Source organism: Notechis scutatus, chromosome 2 (genome assembly GCF_049901735.1).
Source record: "Notechis scutatus isolate UNSWTSFEM ecotype Mainland chromosome 2, rNotScu1.2, whole genome shotgun sequence".
Lineage (NCBI taxonomy): Eukaryota > Metazoa > Chordata > Lepidosauria > Squamata > Elapidae > Notechis > Notechis scutatus.
In genome coordinates, this window is record NC_142010.1 from 55,118,633 (window position 1) to 55,140,455 (window position 21,823).

At 35.6% G+C, this 21,823-nt stretch overlaps 1 protein-coding gene across 1 annotated transcript in view; it reads right to left on the reverse strand.

Moving 5' to 3' along the window:
• Positions 1-21,823, reverse strand: part of CACNA2D3 (calcium voltage-gated channel auxiliary subunit alpha2delta 3) — a 607,379-nt gene that overhangs the window by 386,456 nt on the left and 199,100 nt on the right. The window lies entirely within an intron of this gene.

A 21,823-nucleotide genomic window follows, 5' to 3' on the forward strand; every position in this document is an offset into this window, starting at 1 on the left:
ATATTTGCTTTCTGTAAAGTAAATGACCTGGGATGAGGGGGTGCATGTATAAATAGGGACATCAATCCTTTGTAGCAATCTCAGTCATGTCAAATGTTCCAATATATGTAAATGTTAAATACTAGTACTTTCTGCTATGCAAAGACATTTTTTTTTCCAGAGTAGTGATTTTATTGGGTACGGTCATGAATATTCAGCCAACTTCATTATAAATTTTTGAAAAAGTCTAAAATGGCTGTTGCAGGCATTTTAAATAACATCTCCCCTCTTTGTGTGGAAAAAAGGTCAAAGGACTTGATATATAATTGAACTCTGTGTAAAATGTTTCAGTGATTTTTTTCCCCCCAGACAGCAGCATTTATGAACATGCTGCATAAAAATGAGTCTCCTACATCATCAGCAGTCAATCCCTTGAATCTCTCTAGTGGAAGCTATAATTCAAAGGTCTCAATTTAGTTTGTTATTGATCCAGAATTTCCAGCCACATCAGAATTAGCAGTACAGTAATGATAATATTGAACACTTATGCTTTAAACAAGAAAAAAAGACTTCAGCATTAACATTAAATGAAGAGCAACTATTTATCAAAGAACGTTCTCCTTTTCTTTCTTTCCCAACTATGTAGCCAAACAGTTTTTGTTGTTCTCCTCAAGTTCCTTTTGGTTCCTGTTCAAAGAAGCTACTATATATTCAGTTGATGCACAGGCTAGAAGCGTATTTGACTTTTCTTATTGCTGTCTAAATACAAGTTAATGTGACTTAGTTTCTCTTTATCTCAAAATGAGCAGGAATGAAGCTACATCAAGGAGACCTACTTGCTATGCTCCATCAAACAAGCAGCCTCTCCCTCAATGACAACACACACAGAATGAACATTGGCAGGGGAACAGCTTCTTGTGTACAATGTAGACAACAGTATAATAAATATTTCCTTAAGAGCAAGACTGCCAATGTAACAGCAATCACATTCGTGTGAAAGCCTTTGTACATAGAGTATCCAAACATAGTATTAAGCATTTCTCATTTGTACATTCCTTTCAGTGGTAACTATAAACAAACTTCAATTTTGATCCCCAAAAGAGCAATTTTAGGGAAGAAAATAAATATAACTAAACTATTATCAATAAAACAATCAGAACCATGTAAGCTAAAAAAAAAATGAAAAACCATTATTTCAAAACCATTATCAAGTACATTGGAGTCACATTGTTCAGACTTCATGACTGAGCCCCAGTGGTGTCATCTGCCCCATCAGATGCCATCTTGTGGAGAGAGTTGGTGGGATGGGAGGTGGCTATATCCAAGCTATGGGGCTAAGTTAAGCTCAGGGGCCTTCAACCTGGTTATATTCGATATTGATGTCATGAAAATAAACATTAAAATTCTTCCCCTACTCATTTTACCTGCAGACTGAGTTGGAAAAGAGCAACTGGAGTAAGTTTAACCTAACTGGTGATAGACTAACATTATTTCTCTTTTAAGAGACCCTTATGCTGAAATACTGGTTCTGAATTTTTCCTATTCTTGATTTAAAGGTTCAAGTCTTTGAGGGAATGAACATAAACTTGAGTGGAATTAAACCAAATGAGAATTTGAATTTTTTTTTTAAAAAGCAAACCTGCTCTTCTGACATTGTTACTTGTTTTTTTAAAAGGGGGGAACTGTATTACTACAAAAAATGTACAAGTGATTAATTACATGTTCCTTGAAATTTTAATGTAAATTTGTTCTTTTTATGTATATCTTAGATAAGCAAAAAAATGTGTGTGGTAAAGATATAAATAGGATCCAGTTATTAGATCATCAATATTTTAATCTAAAAAAGTAGAAAAGAACATAATCATGGGAATGCTCGCAGTCATGGGGCATTATGGCAGAAATCCATTTAAACACTATAATTTTGGAATATTTTATAGATTAGGGATATCTGGCTTGGTGATCATACTTGTAAAAAAATCTTAGAGGAGTGGTATTGAGATGTATCTCTTAAAAAGACAAATAGAATCAGCGACAAAATCCAAATCATGGGAAGCAATAGATCTGATTTACCTGGTGTTGCTCAGATCCCCTATCTCCAGTTGTGGGCATACTATTTAAAGAAGGATTCAGAGAAACTGGAACAGGTTGGCGGAAAGACAATGAAGCACCCATGAAAAGATATTGAAAGAGCTCAGAAAGTTTAGATTGGGGGGGGGGGGGGAACTGGCAAGGAATTATGATAGTGTTCTTCAAATAATTTCAGGACTTGGATCTATCAATGCAGAGGAAGGGTTACAAGGTAATAGATTTCCAACTGAATGTTAGAGAAACTATTGTTAACAATAACAATAAACCAAATTACCCAACGAGATTTTCAGCTACCTTATCTAGTTTGTGTTCAAGATGCTGTAATTTGGATTCCCACACTGAACAATCTATGATTCAATGATTTCACATCTCTGATTTTTGCAAATTTTGAAAATGATATGAAAAGTTCAAACCCTGTTCTAGCCAATTGTTTACCCTACTTCTCCACTGTTCAGCAAGTCACAGAAAATAAAAGAGCATTGGTAACTTATATTTGTGCAGAGAATAAGCAGAAGAAAAGGAACCATGAAGATAAGGCTAGTGATAAGCAAGGATATACCTCTTTTTTTCAAATTTTGAATTATAATTAGATATCAGTCTACATCAGGGGTGTCCAACCTTTCACCTTCCCTGTGGTTTTTGCTGCCCACACCCTGGCAACGGGCAGGGTCTGAGTTCAGAGCCCTGGGCCTCTCATGGTAAATGAATAAACACACGGACACAATGCTTACTCGGGATGAAAAGGCCCTGAACAAAAGGCAGGTACCTCCTTTTATTAGGTTGCTTGCAAGCGTCATAGCAGGAACAGGGAATTTTTCCTTATAAGGTAAACTACATAATTATGCTAATACAAAACTATACCATTGCTGGGGTCTTATCACCTCTGCTCTTAGACCTGCCCAGTCCCACATAACTTTCGTTTCTCCTTCTCCCATAACTTTCGTTTCTCCTTCTCCCATAACTTTCATTTCTCCAGCCAGCGCCCCTCCCAGCCAGCATTCCACAAGGTTGACCACTGCAACTTTTAGCATCCATTTATTATAACAGTTGTATATTGCAACATTCCCTGAGCCACATTAGAAGATGAAAATTTGGTTTGGGCCGCACATATAATAAATTATTATAAAATAATTATATTATAAAATTATATAATAAATTATAAATTATTTTTATTTATTATTAATTATTTATTTAAAAATATTTATTTTTTATTAATTTTCCAGCCAAATTTTGGGGGAGGGGGGAGAAAGCTCGCCTGCCTCGCGCCTACCTCTCCTCCTGCAAATGGCCCGGCTGGATGTGGCAGGACTGGAAGGCGAGGACCGGGAGGCTCGGTGCAGCAGCAGCAGCGGCAGCAGCGGCGGGGCAGAAGCGGCGGCGGCGACGGTGGGGGCAGAAGTGGTGGCGGCGGCGGTGGCAGAAGCGGCGGCGGCGGGGGCAGAAGTGGCAGCGGCAGCGGGGCAGAAGCAGCAAAGGCGGGGGCAGAAGCAGCAAAGGCGGCGCCCGCCTTTTCTGTTGCTGCTTGGCGTGGCGCTCACCTCGCCCGCCCTCGCCCTGCCTCTCTTCCTCCTCCTCGCTGGCTCTTGCCAGAAGGTTGGGGTGGGCACTGGGCCACATTACGAGGCGACATGGGCTGCATGCGGCCCACGGGCCGCAGGTTGGACAAGCCTGGTCTACATGAATTATCTCCCAGGTCAGGTCTTCTAAAAGCAAGGGTCACCAACTTTTTGGACCTCAGGGACCACCAAACTCATCATTTTCAATCCCAGTGACCACTAACCGGTTCTGTGGGCGTGACCTGATTTGTGGGTGTGGTTTGGTGGTCATATGACTGGCTGGGCATGGCTTGTATGCAAATATTATAAATATTGATATAAATATTGATATTTTTATAAAAAATATCAATATTAATAAAAAAGAGCAACTTTTACCCAAAATCAGGCAAAGCAGGCAGGCAGATTGAGTTGCTCACAGAATCATTCAGTGATCTATCTATCTGCCATCGGCTAGCTCAGTCTCTCAAATTTGCTTGTCGCGAGTCTGCACTGAATAATAGAACCTTCAGTCCTAAGGGAGTTCAGCTGTGCTTAAAAGTAGAGCTGAAGATCTAAAGACTAGCTAGAAAGCAAGAAATCCAACCATTTCCTGCTTCCTAGCTAATCTAAATCTCCCAGCACAGCAGAACAGATGATGGTCGGAAAAAGGAAAAATAGCAATTTAGCAGGCAAGTTTGCTGGGTAAAGAGTGAGTGGGTGGGGAGGGTTCCCGCAGGCCATGTGGACTGCGCAGCCTTGTGTTTCTGTGCAGCCTGGATTATTTGCTTTGGGGGGCTACTCTGAGGGTGAGATTTCTCTGAGGCCCACCAAAATTTTCTCACAGCCCACCAGTGGCTGCAGCCCACCGGTTGGCGACTGCTGTTCTAAAGCAGAGGTCCTCAACCTTTCCTGCTTTGCGGACTGTGGGGAGAAGGGATGGTTTAGTGCAAGCAGCCAGTAAGCATGCACACATGCGCAGCTCCATGTGTGCGAAAGGCAGGCACACATACCCACTACTTGCACAAACAGAACATGCATGAGCACACGCTCATCTGTTGCTTGTGCATATGCTCGCCTGCCCCTTCCACGGTTTTGAACAGCTCATGGCCCAGTAGTGAGCCATGGCCCAGGGATGCTCCCCACTTTTCTAAAGAATAAATTTCCAAGTTTCTCTACTATGTATCCATATTAATACGTGCACAGAATAAAAACCCATTCAGGTGGCACTGCTAAGGAAGTATATTTTACACCAAAATGTATAATCAGATCTATCTAACCCTTTACTGCATTTATGTAATGTATATACCTTTCCCCAGTCTGTTATTTTTAATTGCACAAACATCTAATGACACTGAATGATATTGAAAGGTAGTGATTAGCTAAAATCATACAATGAAAAATGGAATGGAACTATTTACTGGACCCTAGATATCTTACACTCCATGCTAGATTTTATTTGTTCTCATTGGCTATTGTGAATAAAAGAACAATTTTCAGCTCTAAGTCATTATGCACATATTGTGGGGAGTTGTTTTTGCACATGTCATGTTTTTACTAATGTAAACTCATAAAACATTTTGTATATATGTTTTATAGTTGACAACAGAAAGAAGGGGGGGAGTTTCAAAGAGCAGGCAGCAGTGTGGAATCGAAAGTACATTCCATTCATATTTTCTTCAAAGACTGATTAGATGACTGACACTTCTGCCACGCAAAAAATCTAATTGGAAAGCATGATTGATGACTCTTGACTATGGATGTTTTCCGTTGGATGATACACCTAGAGGGGTTGGGGTGGGGAAGCAGGATCAAGGTTGACAGTGAATTACGTATCTCAGACTTGGCTACATCCAGGTAAATGCTGGATGTAGAATGTTAACTTCAAATAAATCTTTGTTAGTTTTGGGAGTGTGGGTCGAGGCTCATGATTTAATTGGAGTAATTGCTGGAATCCTGACAACTACAAAATTTCATAGAAATTCTTCATACTTTTCTAGAAGCACAATATTCTCTTTCCCACAATAGCAAACAGAAATAGAAATACCTTTCTCTCTAAGTGCTTGTCTATGTATGTATGAATGTATGTGTTCATGTATGTGGGGAGACACATTACATAGATATAGAAATATGTTTGTATGTTTACAAGTGATATTTTGCTTTTCTTTCTTCCATTCAATTGTGTCTTTCTAAAAAAAACATGAAGGATTTCTATGAAACTATGTAGTATTTCACCACTACACCACCTCCATGGCTGTTGTAGATAAAATTTGCTTATGTAAGAATACACAAATATCATGGGCTGCTTATTGCCTGCTAACTCAGCATCATCCTGGCCTTGATTTGCCCTGCAAAGCTTAACACTCTAGTATTTCACACTGAAAAGCTTATTACATGCCAAGGAGAACATGGATTTATATACCATTTTAAACTCATTTCATAGAAAAGCATTTATTTTGTCACTTTTCAGCAGCTCCTCCATAAAATCCAGTCACCAGAGTGTAACATAGAATAAAGTTAAGGAAAAATCATTGTTTCTCATTGTTCAGAATGACTTATTTTATATTAACATGCAAATCTGATTACAGAAGCATTCAGATGTTCTGGCTTTTTGTTGAAGTACTTGACACATTTGACAAATGTTACCTTCACCACCAAATCTAATTTTTTTTTGTTTATTTGTGTTAAAAATATTAAAAGTGAGATGTGCATTTACACATAAAGATGTTCGCAAGGCCATCTCTCTATTTTGTAGCATATATGGTTTCCACTTGGTGCCAGTAAAATTCTGAAAGCAAAGCAACAAACAATTGAGGTTGATTTTCTCCTAATCCATTCTAAGTATACATATCCAAAGGGATGTTTAAACACCAGCATTCTGCATATAACAATATTTTTAAACCTAAAATTGAAACTAAGCAAGTTTTACTCAGGGGAGAGCATGAATGAAGTAAACTGAGGAATCAATGGTTACATTTTTCCACCAACCTACTTGTATCAACTCTGGGGAGCTTTATGCCAGCATTTCAAACAACACAACAGATCATAAACTAGACAATCATGTTTTAATCTACCATTTTGAATGAATCCAGTTCATGATTTAATTTATAGTTCACTCTGTTACCTGAACTTAATGAGGCCAATTTCTGTTTCTTTTTCTTATTTATTCTATAACCAAATCATTATATTCCACTGATAAATAGATCAACAATCACACCGTCACTTTTTTTAAAACTTGGGACTATGTTTTAAAATAACACTTCAATGCAGTTACCCAGAAATAGCTTAAATTAAGCAAGACTTGCTTACAATTTTTTTTACATTATTTAAACCCTTATAGATATTCTTTGTGCATCAGATATTAAAATCCTTGTCACTCAACTACAGCCTAAAATTAATCTAACTAAAATGAGTACCCTTGCAATCAAACACTGTTTAAATTCCAAGACTGGAAAAATCCACTTAATTAAACAGATTATACTATGTTGTCTCAGAAGAATCATTGAAAAAACATTCCATTTGCCTCGTGCAGTACCCAAACAACTTTATTTTTTTTCTCATAGTGTCCAAAATTTAATAAGATTTTTATCTGCAAGACTCCAGTTCAAGCTTTCTAAACTTTCTAACCAAAAGTACCCTACACCTATTATTAAGAATACATCAGAAATAATGCATCACATTAGATGACATTTGTTTATTTTATAGATTACTTACTTCCAAATTGTGTCTAGATGACTTATAAAAAATTAACATTAAAAAGCACACATTCACTATAACATGCAACAATATTCTAATATGCTTTGTAAGGACACTATAGAAGTAGCTATTATTACTTTAAAATCTCATGAATTCATTGTAATGAACTTTTGTTAGAATCACAAAAGCTAGATTTGAAAGAACTTAAACTTAAATTTAAAACAACTTAAACTTTAAAAAACTGGAAGAACTGAAAGAAATTACCTTTCAGATAGATAAAGAATATAATACAAGAATCTCCCTCTAATCTTAAATTGCCACATTACCAAATCCATCTTTCTTTACATAATTTTCTTTTCTTTGTACCTCCCTGATCTTGTTGCCTTTCTCTGAACCTTGTCCTCTTTCACAAATACTTTTTAAAAGAGACTGCTTAGAATCAGACACCACAGAACTATTGAGGTAGACCAATACAGAATAAAGAATATCTAATATGATTATATTGAACTGATTTTTTAAATATTACAATTGTATAGATGCTGTTGAACTCCAACCACAACAGTCGTTCAGTAAATCTTGGAATATTTTTTTTGACTAGCTGATAAAAGCCTAATAGCAACCCTCTGTAGATGTTTTGGGGCTTGTCACCTTTTTATCACAAAAGTCTATTTCCTTTCTAGAGATTAAGCCTCTATCTGTTCTCCAAATAATCTTGTATGTGAGGCCTCACCTTATGCTTTACAAAGAATGATTCCTCACAGTAATACTAACACTAATTTTGTCCATACCCCTATAATGTACACAGAAGGGTTTAAAAAAATAGTACCCCACCAATTTAATTCAAAGAATGAAGCTTGTGCTGGCAATATTTTTCTTTATCTAGGAATGAAATCCTAGAAGACAAACTAGTCTTCAGTGTTAGGCAATATAAATACCTGCTAGGCAATCTAACTGCTATTCTATCCCTGAAAACAAAGAGGTATTGGACAATTAAACCAGGTTCAATTAATAACCAATTAGAATCACTGTAATGCATTAAGTGATAATACTATGATCTCTATACCAAGTAGTTGCTTTTCAAACTCCCAGTTTGGTTTCTGTTATACTTTTACAAAAAGTCCTAGATGAATTTTTCAGCTAGGCTATACTCCAGAACATTGTAATTATGAAAGATGTGTTAACCGTCACATCCATTTAGTATTATCCAGATATCCAAGATTCATTCCAAATTCACTTTTTAAAATCCATGATCCTTTTTTTTTCTCTTTCCCTGGTTAAAAAAAAAATTATTGGTGGAAAAGGGAATATCAATTCAAACCTGATCTCATCTCAGAGTCATCTTTCCAATGAGATCACCAACTGTCGCTCCAAACACAGTCTTTTGCATGGAACAATGGACACTGACAGGAGATGAACCAAAAAGATCATGGAAAAACAAGGCAGGAATATGGAGCAGCTTTGAAATCAACATGGCAATGGTTTGAATAAGTGGCTGCTTATCCAAGAAATAGCAAATTATATTATGAGATATCTGTTTCTAATTCACGTTATAATCACTATCACTTGAAATTAAGAGAGTCTTAGGTGGTATCTCAGAACAGGAATTTTCCCCCTTCTCTTTGCAGTGGCCTTGCAACTACTATGTTTTACAAAGAAGGTAGTTTATAGATTGATCCTCTCCAATAAAAACTCATGTACATTAGGATCTATCAGGGAGGGGAAGAAAGAGAAATGTCACATTTGTCATGTCCCACATACAAGGTTTCAACTAACTTCCAATGATAGCTCCTAAAGTTAATGCATTGTATGTTACCATCTAGAATGCAATGGTTTATAAATTCAATTCCCAATGGAAAGTTTTAGCCCCATAGAATAACAATTGGCTACATATATTTTTTTTTAACAAATTTTATTCAGTTTTTCACATTAAAAACAAAAATCTCTTTTTAGTGGACAACATATTTCCAGGTCATCATGTTTACATACAAATATGACAGCAATTATACATTCATATATGCATACTTAATTCTATTATTACCTTTTCCATTCCAAATTTTCAGTAAGGAGAGAAACAAACACATTAATTCTACCCTCTTTCATTAATCTCAATCGAAACATCTTTTTGTTTCATTTCAATTATTTCAAATATAATCCTTTAATATTTATTTTAAAAATAAATATAAACAATATGTGTTTGCATAATAATAATAATAATAATAATAATAATAATAATAATAAGTTACCAATGTCTCTCCTTGCTTTTAATAGTCTATATTAATTTATTAATTTAGTTGGTTCTTTAGTGTTTCATATTCCCTTTCCATTACACATTCTTTTTATAAATTCTAGATTAATACAAATTTTAACACACACACACACAAAAAACAAGTATAGGTTTCCCCCCTTTTACTGCTTTGAGTGTGACAACTCAATGATTAAAATATACCTTTATTCCCTCATCTTGATTCCCAATAAGCCATTATTTTTAAGAAGTTACAATAATTATCATTACATCTTTTCATTTGGATTCCGCAGCATATTTTCCCCGCTTGATTTTTAATAAGAGTTATCAGTATCTATATTACCCTATTTTCTAAATATTTTTAATTGCAGAAATATTCTTATTACCCCTTGTCACCCTGCAGAATCCCCTTTTTAATTCATCAACCATTATCTCTAAAAAAAAAACAATTTCTTTTCAGCATTTTACTATTTCTGTATTTCTTTATTTCATGCACCTGTTTCTTACTGCTTCTCCTCCCCCTCTTTTCCCCATATCTTTTCTCATTCCAATTTATATCCCTCTCTTTCTTAATATCTTCCTTTCCCCTTTTCTGCTGGGTCTTTCTGCCTTTCCTGACTTCACAGGTATTCCCCCTTTTGATTGCCTTCTTAAATCTCAACTTTTTAAACCTTCCTTCTCTCCCCACTTCTTTGTAGTGTTCTTTGTGTTAATTGTCTATTTAAAATGTCTTCTCCTTGAATCGACTCCTCCTCCTCTGAAGCTCTTCTTGTTCTTCAATCGCCATTTCCATTTTTTCTAACACAGAGCAAAGTGATTCGCCTCTTTCCTGTAGTAATTCTCTCATATTTTTAAGTTTCATTTTTATACCCAAAGAGATATCATCATTGCACACTCTTATATTTTATGATCGTTAAAGTCCACACACAAAAAAACACTTTTACTTTCCTTCTTTCTTCTTTCAATTTTCTAAAGTTCTCAGTTATTCCAGCCGAGGTTCTATATCAAAAACATCAATCAATCCCACAGTCAGTCTTTCTTTGCTTTTTCTTTATTGTTGTTCTGCTTTCACTTTCTAAGATTCTTACTTTGTTTCAATATTTCTTTAATGTTATATCCACACAAGTTCATTCAGAAACAGGATGCTTTCCCTTTTGTTTGAGCTCGACTTTTTGTCAAAAGGTGGCACTCTCCATTATACAAAGTCTTCACCTTTTTCCCCTATTTTTTTATTTAGGGTTTTTCGAACCTCAATATTCCAGCACAGTCCAGTCTCCAATTTGTAAACTTAATTATTATTATTTTTTTGACAATCTTAAATCCAGCTTTATTTTATGCCTATTTATTCCCAAAATATTTTAGTCCAATTTAGTTAAATTTTTAGTTCCAGCTTCTTCCTTTCCTGGTTCGAAGCCCCACTTAGCTGTCAAAAATATTTTCTTTTTTTTCCCCTGTCCCTTTGTAATTTCGCTGCTCACTTTTCTTTTCTTAAAAATTCCATGTTACCTTAATCCCAGGGTACTTTTGTTTAGTTGTATTGCCCAGTTGTCCCAGTTCAGATGTTATCCACCTCTTTCTTCCCTCCTGCACAAATCTTAATCCAGCTGAGTCCTCCTCTTCGGGGTGGCCATTTTAAACCACTACTGCAGTCGTCTTTGGGGGGAAAAAGACCAAGCCCAGGGGGGGAGACGCGGATCCCCTCGACCTGGCTTGCGGCTTCCCTTACTCCGCCACCCCTCCAAGGCAGCTTCAGTCCCTAATCGTAATGATCGGGGCTCTCCAACGAAAGAGCACGGACCATAGCCACAGAGAGTCGCAATCTACGGTCCGTCAGCGAGGAGGCTCCGCCTTCTTCCGGCTACATATATCTGAAGAGTCCCAAACAGGACAAAACCAGTCATGTCCTGCATGCAGGTGGTTAATGCAAAATCAGACTAAGAGGAAACAGTAATCTTTTTGATGGTTGTGGATTCTTTGCAAGTCAAATTACATTCATTCAGAGTTAGATACTACTTGGGAAAGACAATGGGCAATGCCCTCAAGATGAGCTGGGCTTAGTTTAATTTGTAGAGAATGATGAAATGGATAGGATGATTTATGGCATAAGTTCCACTTCTTGTGTGCTGGACTCATATCTCAGCTGGCTCTTTCCTGCAGTATTTGAATTATGGAAGGAAAATATGGGAACCCTTTAAAAATATCCACAATCCCAATATCTGGGTTTTTTTTTTAGTTTAAATCAAATCCTACAGGAGGTCCTCTACTTCAGGAAGCCAGCAAGAAGCTACAAGTAAAAAGACTACTATTCTTCTCTTGTTTGCTGCAAATGTCATGCTGCATTCATACAGATGTTTCTATATGTGATATTTGATATTATTTACAGACATTGTTCTTTGGATTGTATTTTTCTTAAGATTCTTAACTGCAAGTACTATTAAAGTTAACAATTTCCTTCTGTTTTCATAAAAAGTCATACTTCTCCACCTGTAATATTATTGTATTCTGTGAGCTCTCCTGTGGCTAAATTTTAACATCTGCATATTTCCAGAATTGTATAAAGAGGAAATTCATTACATTGGATTAATTTTTTATTCCAAAATAATGACTTCATGAAGGGGGATCTAGCTTCATCCTAGTTTCTGCATGTCTGTTAAATTTTTACATTTCCGGGTGTTAATTACTTTTGTAATCGTAATACATTCAACATGAGTACCAACAATTTAATATATTTCTGACCCAATTTGAACTCCTGAATAGCTAGCTGAATGTGTTCAACTTGCACTGAAATCTTTATGTCATATAGCTTATCCTAAACTACATCATGATTACTGGCCACCTCAGTGGAAGAAGTAGATTTACGGATGCATCCTCAGCATCGACTGATCCCGCAATCCCACACAGATTGAAAGCTGTTTTATTAGGTTACAGCAGCGATCACTCTCCTTCCTCCAAACTAAATGGTGGGGATCTTGCAAATGGAGTTAAGTTTATGATGCATTAGCATTTCTTTTTCCGCAAGGGACTACTGGCTAATATACTAACATCCGTGCTCATTCCTTGATGTCGGATATAACTAATTGCATGGAAGGAATTTGAATTAATTGTTTTGGGTTTTTTTTTAAATAAATGTAAATTCTCTAAGCAACTGTTACAAAGTCAACCTGAGGAAATTGTTTTCACCATATTAAAAACAATTAATTCATTAAGTTTAAGCCTCCTAGAGTCACTTTATGGTGAGATGGGCGGCATATAAATTTAAGAAACAAATAAATAATTCACCTCAGGAATACCATCAAGTAAGGTATTGAAAACTATTATCAGTAGTTGTAAGTATTGGAAAGTTAGCTTCATTTTCCATAAAAATGAGCCAGTGGACACAGAAAGCAATGGGCCAGCACAACAGAAATATGTAGGTAAGCATGGGTGAGCATTTATTATTCTGGTTCAACTGGCGATGAGGACAGATTTTAATGTTAGATTTTACAAATGCAGGGGAGATAAAAGCTCCAAACTTCCTGCTTTTCCAAAGCTATCCTTCCAAAAGAAATTCTAATGCCTTCTCCAAGTTATATTTCTCAGGGTAAATGAAAATCCTAAATTGCTCATGTCTGATTTGGTTTTATAATGGCACAGATTATTATATTCAACCGAGCAGGGCAGAAATCATTATTCACCAGCCTACATGTCTGTGGTTTCACTGATGCCATTCAGATTTTGCACAGAAGGTTGACCAGTAGCACTTGCAGCATGCTTTTAAATTGCAAAATTTGCATTCATTCAGTCTGGCTATTAGAATGTGCAAATTCTATAGCCAATTTAATGCAGTCTGATGACTTATTTACCTGCCTTAGTGTTTAACTGGATTTTTTTTCCTGCTGCCCTACTACCCATTTCAGATCAGGTATTTATAAACAAGCATAGTCACAAATGCATGACTATGTCAAGTAAACAGAATATGTGATATATTTAATCTGCTTGTGTTTCTGATAGCTTTGGCATTTATTTTTGTTCCATTACAGACCATAAAGAACTCCACCTATTCTTTATAATATAATATTACATACATAATCTACTCCATGCAAATAATGCTGCACATATGGGAGCAATATTGAAGAAATCTGTAGTAGGATATAGTTAGTGGTAAGAAATGAAAACAGCAATTATTAATCATTATAGCTGTTTAAAAACAGTCTAGGCCAAAAGAAAAATATTAATTCATAATAATATGATGAAATGCATTTGAAATATATTTCATTCTACTTTTATACCAGAGAGCTCAAGCTTATATGCAAGATTTTCTACATTATATTTGCAAGGTAAAATTCAAATTTACACAATGATCTATCATTCCAATCTCACTGTTTTAATTGCATTGCACAAACATTTTCCAATTAATTTTATAAATCTGTTATACATTTTGTAACTTTCCATGATTGATTTAAATAGAAAAAGTTATCAGATGCATTCATACCAACTTAACTCAGAAACTAGTAAGATTAGAGAAGGCTTCATCCTGGTTTAATTGTATGATAATTAATGGAGGAGAAAAATCAATGTTTGATACAATATATTAAAAAATACTAAAGTGAGTAAAAACTGCATAATGAAAAGTCTGTGGTTCATTTAATACAGGGCTGTCAAACTCCCGTCCATGGGGCAGATGCATCACATGCTGGCCATGCCCATGTCTGGTTTAGCGAAGAGGAAAAAAGTCCCAATACATCATGTGACACCGCCATGATGACATAAGTTTAACACCCCTGATTTAATACAATCAACTGTCTGACTACCCTGATTGCAAGACAGTGTCACCAGATATGGAACAGATAATTTCTTGTTGAAGATATACTAGAAAGAAAAACATTGTTGTCTTTTCTCTGAACTATTAAAGTTATTTGAATGTGGTTTCTATCTTAGATTAGACAGGCCAGCAGGGCACTGCTTATGTTCTTAACCTTCACATACCTGCCAAGGCAGTGTTCTAGGACCAACTCTCTTCGTACTCTACATAAATGACCTCTATGATCATATTAAGAGCAACTGCATTCTCTTAGCTAATGATGTAAAGCTGTTCAATACCACAGACAATACTGCTACCCTTCAAAAAGATCTTGACTATGTATCAGAATGGTCAAACAAATAGCAACTTCAAATCTCAACAAATAAATGCTGTGTCTTACATATTGGCAAAAAAAATAATCAGAAAATAAAATACAAGCTGAATAGTCAAGACCTTGTTGATGATCCAAGCTCTGTAAAGTACCTTGGAATACTCATCTCTAATGATCTAAGTGCTAGAGCCCACTGTAACTGCATAGCCAAAAAGGCATTAAGAGTTGTTAACCTAATCCTACGTAGCTTTTTCTCTGGTAATATCACACTACTAACTAGAGCATACAAAACATTTGCTAGACCAATACTCGAATACAGCTCATCAGTCTGGAACCCGCATTACATATCTGATATTAACACAGTTGAGAAAGTCCAGAAATATTTCACAAGAAGAGTTCTCCACTCCTCTACTCATTGTAGAATACCTTATGCCACCAGACTTGAAATTCTAGACCTAGAAAACCTAGAACTACACCGCCTTCGGTCCGATCTAAGTATAGTATATAAAATCATACATTGTAATGACTTATCTGTCAATGAATACTTCAGCTTCAACCATAACAACACAAGAGCAAACAATAGATGCAACCTCAAGGTTAACCGCACCAAACTTGATTGCAGAAAATACAATTCCAGCAACAGAGTGGTCAGTGTCTGCAATACTCTACCTGACTCTGTGGTTTTTTCCCCAAACCCCAAAAACTTTAACCTTAGACTGTCTACTATTGACCTCACCCCTTTCCTAAGAGGTCTGTAGAGGGCGTGCATAAGCGCACCAACGTGCCTACCATCCCTGTCCTATTGTTTCTTTTATTTTTCTTATATGTACCCATTTCATGTATTCATAACTATGTATATACTTATACCTATTATCTTGTAAGTGATTGACAAATCAAAATAAATAAAATAAATAAATAAAAAGAAGCAAGCAACTCCAGATCATCTAGATTTCTGCTGATGACTAAAAAATTATAGTTGAATAAGGATTTGGAATAACAACAATAAGGAACTTTTTAACAGAATTGTAAATTAAATATCAGGGTTGTGTATTGAAGCAAATAATTTTGCAGGATTTCATTTGTGTCAGTCTTCAGGACCAGAGGTTTTATCTTCTGAGCTTTTGGACTCATCTTGAGGGAACTTCTGTCACACTCTGCTAGAGAGAAGTTCCATGATGATGGGTTCCAGCTTGAGTCTGAAAACTCAGAATATAAGTCTTGGTCACTTGTGACCAAGACATTATCCTGGGACACCTGTATTCACTTTCATTCATGCAAATAATTTTTCCCAGAAGTTGAAAACATAGCATTGTGCCTATGGAAAATAAAATTAAAAGTATTATTTCTTCAGGACACTAGTAGAAACTCTTAGGAGTTGAGAATTTAAGAAATAATTTTGATTGCCCAAAATATGAATAAAGGATAAAAATAAAGCCATCCATTTGAGTATCTTAATTCTGGCTAACTCATTTATATTCAGGTTAATGGTATTAGCAATTCATTTCTACTCAATGAAACAAAAATGAAATTAAAGAAGCTCAGCTGATAAGCTTTTCTTAAAAGTAAATTCTTTGAAATTCAAATGTATTTTACTCTGGTGCTCATATAAATATTTGCCCATGTGGTATAAGCTGTTAAAATTACTACTTAAAAGGACTTGAGGACAACTAACTGAGATATAATTAGGTTTCCATCAATGATCAAAAGGAGCCAGTTAACCCTGGGATAAATAATTAGCTGCTGTTTCATTAAGATAATTCCCAATTTTAAAATCAAGGGATTAAATTCAACCCAAACAAAATCCCACTGCTTTTAATGAATTTCAAAGACATGATCATGTTTTTACCTGTGGGATCCATTAAAGAAGATAAAGGGTAGTGAACCATAGCAGCTATGACATTTACTCATCTGGCCTCAGAGTTCTCCAGACATTCTTTTTTAAGGATAATTCCTGGAAAACTGGTCTATCAAGTGATTTGCTGATATCCTGTCAACAGCTGCTGCCTCATTTCTAATGAAAAGGGGGAAAGGGGGCATTTATTAGCCTTCAAGAGCTAATAGAAATATTATTTTCCCTTAGATCATTTTCATGCTGGGAATATCACTTAAGGAGAGTATGAGATGCAGAGTAGTGCCCTCTAATAGAAAATATATAGTTGGGAAGGGGGGGGGAGAATTCTGGAGTTTTGAAAGAAGTCATGCAAATAATATACAGTATGCACAAAGGCCAGTTAATAACAATGAAAAATAAAGGGAGTACTCCAGGTAATTCTTAAAATCCAAACCTTGAATAAGCATTATCATCTCTTTTTCTTTTCCCAAAAGCTTTCTTCATTTGTTTTCTCCATAAATGTTTACCAAAATAATAACAACAACATCAAGCATCTACAACTGTTTATCCCAGGTCCTTGGGAAGGACTCGATAAATGGATAAAAAAAATGTCAAATTCATTCTGAAAATCTGATTGACTGTGCGATGAACCATAACAAAAATTGATCTCCAGTGAGGCCATACCTTTATGTGGTTGTGGGGCATGTGTGCTCTGAGGAAGATGAGAGCTATACCACAGGTTGAACCATACTGAGGAGCCAAACAAAGAGTGTCACTCACTTAAAGACATATGCTATTTCATATTAAAAAAATCCATACCAGATCAATTATCACCCATGACAACAAGGACCACACTTAATGTTGGAGTTCCTGGACATCTGTAGAAAAATGAGCTACAAGGCTCAGAACTGTTGGCTGAGCAACCAGGGCCAGCATATGTAGAACTAGTACAAGAAAAGGTGTTTTACCTTTAACACCACAAACATCAATATCTACCTATCCCAGGTCATCCGGAAGGATTTGACAGATGGATAAAAATGCCAAATGCAGTCTAAACATCTGGCTGACTGTGCAATGAACCAATAATAACAACATGGAAAGCTGTTTACAAAGAAATTAAGTGAAATTGTCAATATAATTAGGATATGGATGGTGATGTCCAAATTTATCCAGTATCATATTCTTGATAAGAACTTTATTGGGGCAATATATATGAAATGTTTGGGTACACAGCATAACTACCATTCTGGTTTCTAATGAAAAAATTATTTAGCAGTTGCTCCAAATATAAAGAACCTATTTCAGAGATAAACAGAATATGATTAAGAGAAATTGAGATCACACAAATGATCTCAAAAAGGCAAATGGAAAGCACAAATTTGCAATTCTCCAAGGTCTCTCTTCATTTTTCCTATGAATGTAAAAGTAAAAGATGCTTTGGGTCTCTACCACATATAATGATATAACTTTTTTTAAAAGCAAATTTAATAATTCAAAATTTTGAAACTTTTTTAATTTACTCAAGCAAAACCTCATAGTGTTAATATCTCAAGCTCTAGCAAATTAAGGTTTAAAGCATATGTTTTAGGGCCAGTCATCTTTTTTGTCAGTTCTTATATGGAATTTGATTACATTCCTACTCTGACAGAGCTATTGATTTTTGAAATTCTCCCCCAACTTGGCCTTCATACAAGTTCTAAAATGCCACAGGGAAAGATTCAAAAGAACAAAGAAACTTCTTCCTGATTTCATCTGCCTGTCCCACCAGATCCAATAGAATGGACATGTTATGGATTCCATTAGTCTAGGAAACTTTATTTGGCCAGCCCTAGGTAGTGGGCTTTTTCTGCTGTGCTGACTGCATTATGGAATCTTCCTCTAGAGATGAGATTGGCCTTATTTCTCCTGAGCCTTTAAAGGTCTCCTAAGATCTGGTTATGCAAGTAAGCATGGAGACCTCAGGGGACAGGTGAACTAATGAAGTGCCTCCCTTATTATTAATATTCCTCCACCTATTATTTTATGTTTTATTTTAGTTTTGCTTTTACAATTTTAATGATTTTTAATAATTATATAATTTTTATATAATAATATATAATTATTATATAGCCATGATGGCGCAGTGCTTAGAGTGCAGTACTGCAGGCTACTTCTGCTGACTGCCGGCTGCCAGCAGTTTGGCAGTTCGAATCTCACCAGGCTCAAGGTTGACTCAGCCCTCCATCCTTCTGAGGTTGGTAAAATGAGGACGCAGATTGTTGGAGGCAATATGCTGACTCTATATACTACTTAGACAGAGCTGTAAAGCACTGTAAAGCAGCATATAAATCTAAGTGCTATTGCTAATGGTTTTAGATAATGAATGTTTTATATTTTTATTGTTTTACTTTACTATGCTGCCCAGAATCACTTTCTGTGAGATGGGCAGCTATGTAAATTTGGTAAATGAATAAATAAATGTGTGTGTAGAACTGTGTAGACAGTCTATATACTGTATCTTTCCTTAGTTCCTGCTATACAACTTCATCATGATGATGTAGTTGTGTGATTCCTGGAAAGGATGGGTAATAATGCCAAGTATATATGCCAAGAGAATATACACCCAGGAGGATAAAACAAGGTGTGAACCTAAGTCCATCTGTTCAGCTAAAGCGAGCCAGCACCCATATAGCAGCAATATAAGAATTCGCTGGAGGCAGATGATAATTTCAATTACAATACTAAAACATCATTTCATACTGCACAGAGGAAGACAGTCCTCTCTTTTAAGAAAACCACACGAATAGACAAGCTGAAGTGATTGATTATACATTGCTAGATGATGGCCCCTCAGGTCAGATGGTATTCAACATGCTATTGGAGCAAAAGCTAAGGATCTTTTTCAATACTAATTGTTTTCATGATGTTGCTACATTAAAGCTTTCAGGATGTCTAGTTGCTGTTGCTGTTGCTGCTATGCAGGGGGAAAAATCTGAGTCTGCAAAGAAGAATTATACTGGGAATATGGAATATAACAAGAATAAACAAGGAAAAGTTTCACACAGTGAAAGATGAAATGCATCAACTAGCAGACTAATATAACCACATGGCATCACTGTAGCACACAAACAAATGAAAGCCCTCCAAACTTAAAAAGAGATAATAAACAAAGAATAAAAATCAGGAGTGATCTACAACAGGTGTGTTAAACTCATGTCAACACTAGCAAGACACGTTATCAGGGTTATATAAAAAGGAGCAAACTCTACATTCACTACAACTGATGTTGTTCAGGTAATGAAACATCTACAAGCAAACACCCAATCTCAGAGAGCACTAGTGATTCCACTGTTCAACCATGAGCTATATATGTTTTCTTCTATTTAAATTGTAAATAATCTGCAAGCTCTAATAATAAAAATCAAGAAGCACAGACAAAAATGAGGGCAAAATAAAGATAAAGATAAAAGTTGGCATTGACTTGATGGCAAATTTTATGTGTCTATGAGTGTATGTACATATGATGTAGCACCTTACGAATCAAAATTTGTACATAAAAATTCTCCTTTAAAAGAAAGTTTCACTTTAATGTAATAATGGTATAATACATCTAAAAGCTCATTTTCTTATGAAAATCAGTTGGTATGTATTTTTAGTCATAGACTTACTATAAGAGACAACACTTAGGCGATAGGGGATATTAACAATTTGTAAAAGATTCTCCAACTCTCCACCCCCACTCCCAATGAATTGGCCTAAAGTCAATTATCTTTATGTAGGAGTTTGGTATATATGGTTTCATAACTAACTCAATAAAGAGTTCTCACACTTTCCCTTGGGAAGAGAAGATGCACTGATTGCATTACTTTGTTTTATATCCAAAATAAAAATTGTGGGCCTCAGGACTAGATTCATAATCTTCATAAATCAGACCGTTAACTTCAAATTCCAGCCACTCAATAAAATGATAAAGAAGAAAGAGAACAAGGAATAGTTGAACAAAATTTAAGCTTGGTTAATGAACAGAAGCTGGGAGGAATCACATTCCAATTATAACTTAAGTGAAAAACAGATTCTGGTGAGAGAGAAATTCCCTAAGGATGGGCCCCAGCACGAGTCCAAAAGCTCAGAAGACTAAACCTCTGGTCCCAGTGACCAACTCAAATTGGATCCTGCACCATTATCCTGGGACATGTATATTTGTTTTCATTTGTGAAAAACAAAGTTCTAAAACACAGCAGCCTGGCCAATAACCAACAGCATTGAAAAATGGATGACACTTTAGACACTAAAGCTATAACTCATCTATTTAAAGCAGTATTTTGGAGAGCTTTTTCAAATAACAGTACATTACCTCATTCTTAGAAGATCTTGTTCATTCTCAATTTACTATAAAAGGCAACAAGAATTGTCTACCATTGCACCTTCCACCATAATGTTTTACGTAGTATTTAAGATCTGTAGTTTGCTTTGCTATTTTGAAATCTGCTCCTTGATCTTCATTTCAAAATGTATTATATAATATATAATACCCATAATTTTCCATGCACATGCCTTTGGTCAATCTAAAAAAAATGAAAAATGCATTCCTAACATAACAAAAGAGCACCATACGTTATAAGTTAGTCTCTCTATTTTCTTCCTTGCGCCTGTAATTCTGCAAGCCCCGTGAAATCTTATTAAACCCTTTATTTTTCCCAGTTTTATATTTGCAGCCCTTTTGCGCAGGAAAAGATCCTCAGCAAGATAAGATCCTGCAGGCCCTGTTTCAGCTCAATCTGTTCCCAAACCACTTCAGCACTAAGTTATGCAGTAAGTCAAGCTGTTCTGCTTCCAGAAGAACACACTGGCACCCAGAGGCTGGTAACATGCTATCAGCAACATCTTGTATGTATCTGGAGCTACTGTATTGTGGTATTATTGTATTTCATTTGTTCCAGATGAAGACAGCTGTGCTCCAGAAATATTACATAATTTGCAGCCAAAATATTTTAAATCAGAAATGGCATTACCTCATTAGGTAATCCTATCAGGCCAGCAGGAAAACATTCAATTCAATTTAAAGTAGATGTTTAAATCAAGTCAAACTCATCTACACAGACTACCTTATAAGATCCAGATATCTTATCCTGATGTTAATGCAACTTCACTAATAATTCCCAGTTAGTTGAGGATGTAAAGGTTTAAAAGCTTGTTCAACCCTGAAGTCTACCTTTAATTAAGTAGAAGTCAGATTGTAAGAAAGACAATCTATAGGAATATTCAACATTAATTTTAGCATAATTATGCTTTTCCAGCAAACTAAGTCATAAACTGCTTTTTTATTGATTTAGTCATTTTGAAAAAGAACATAAATTAAAAATTA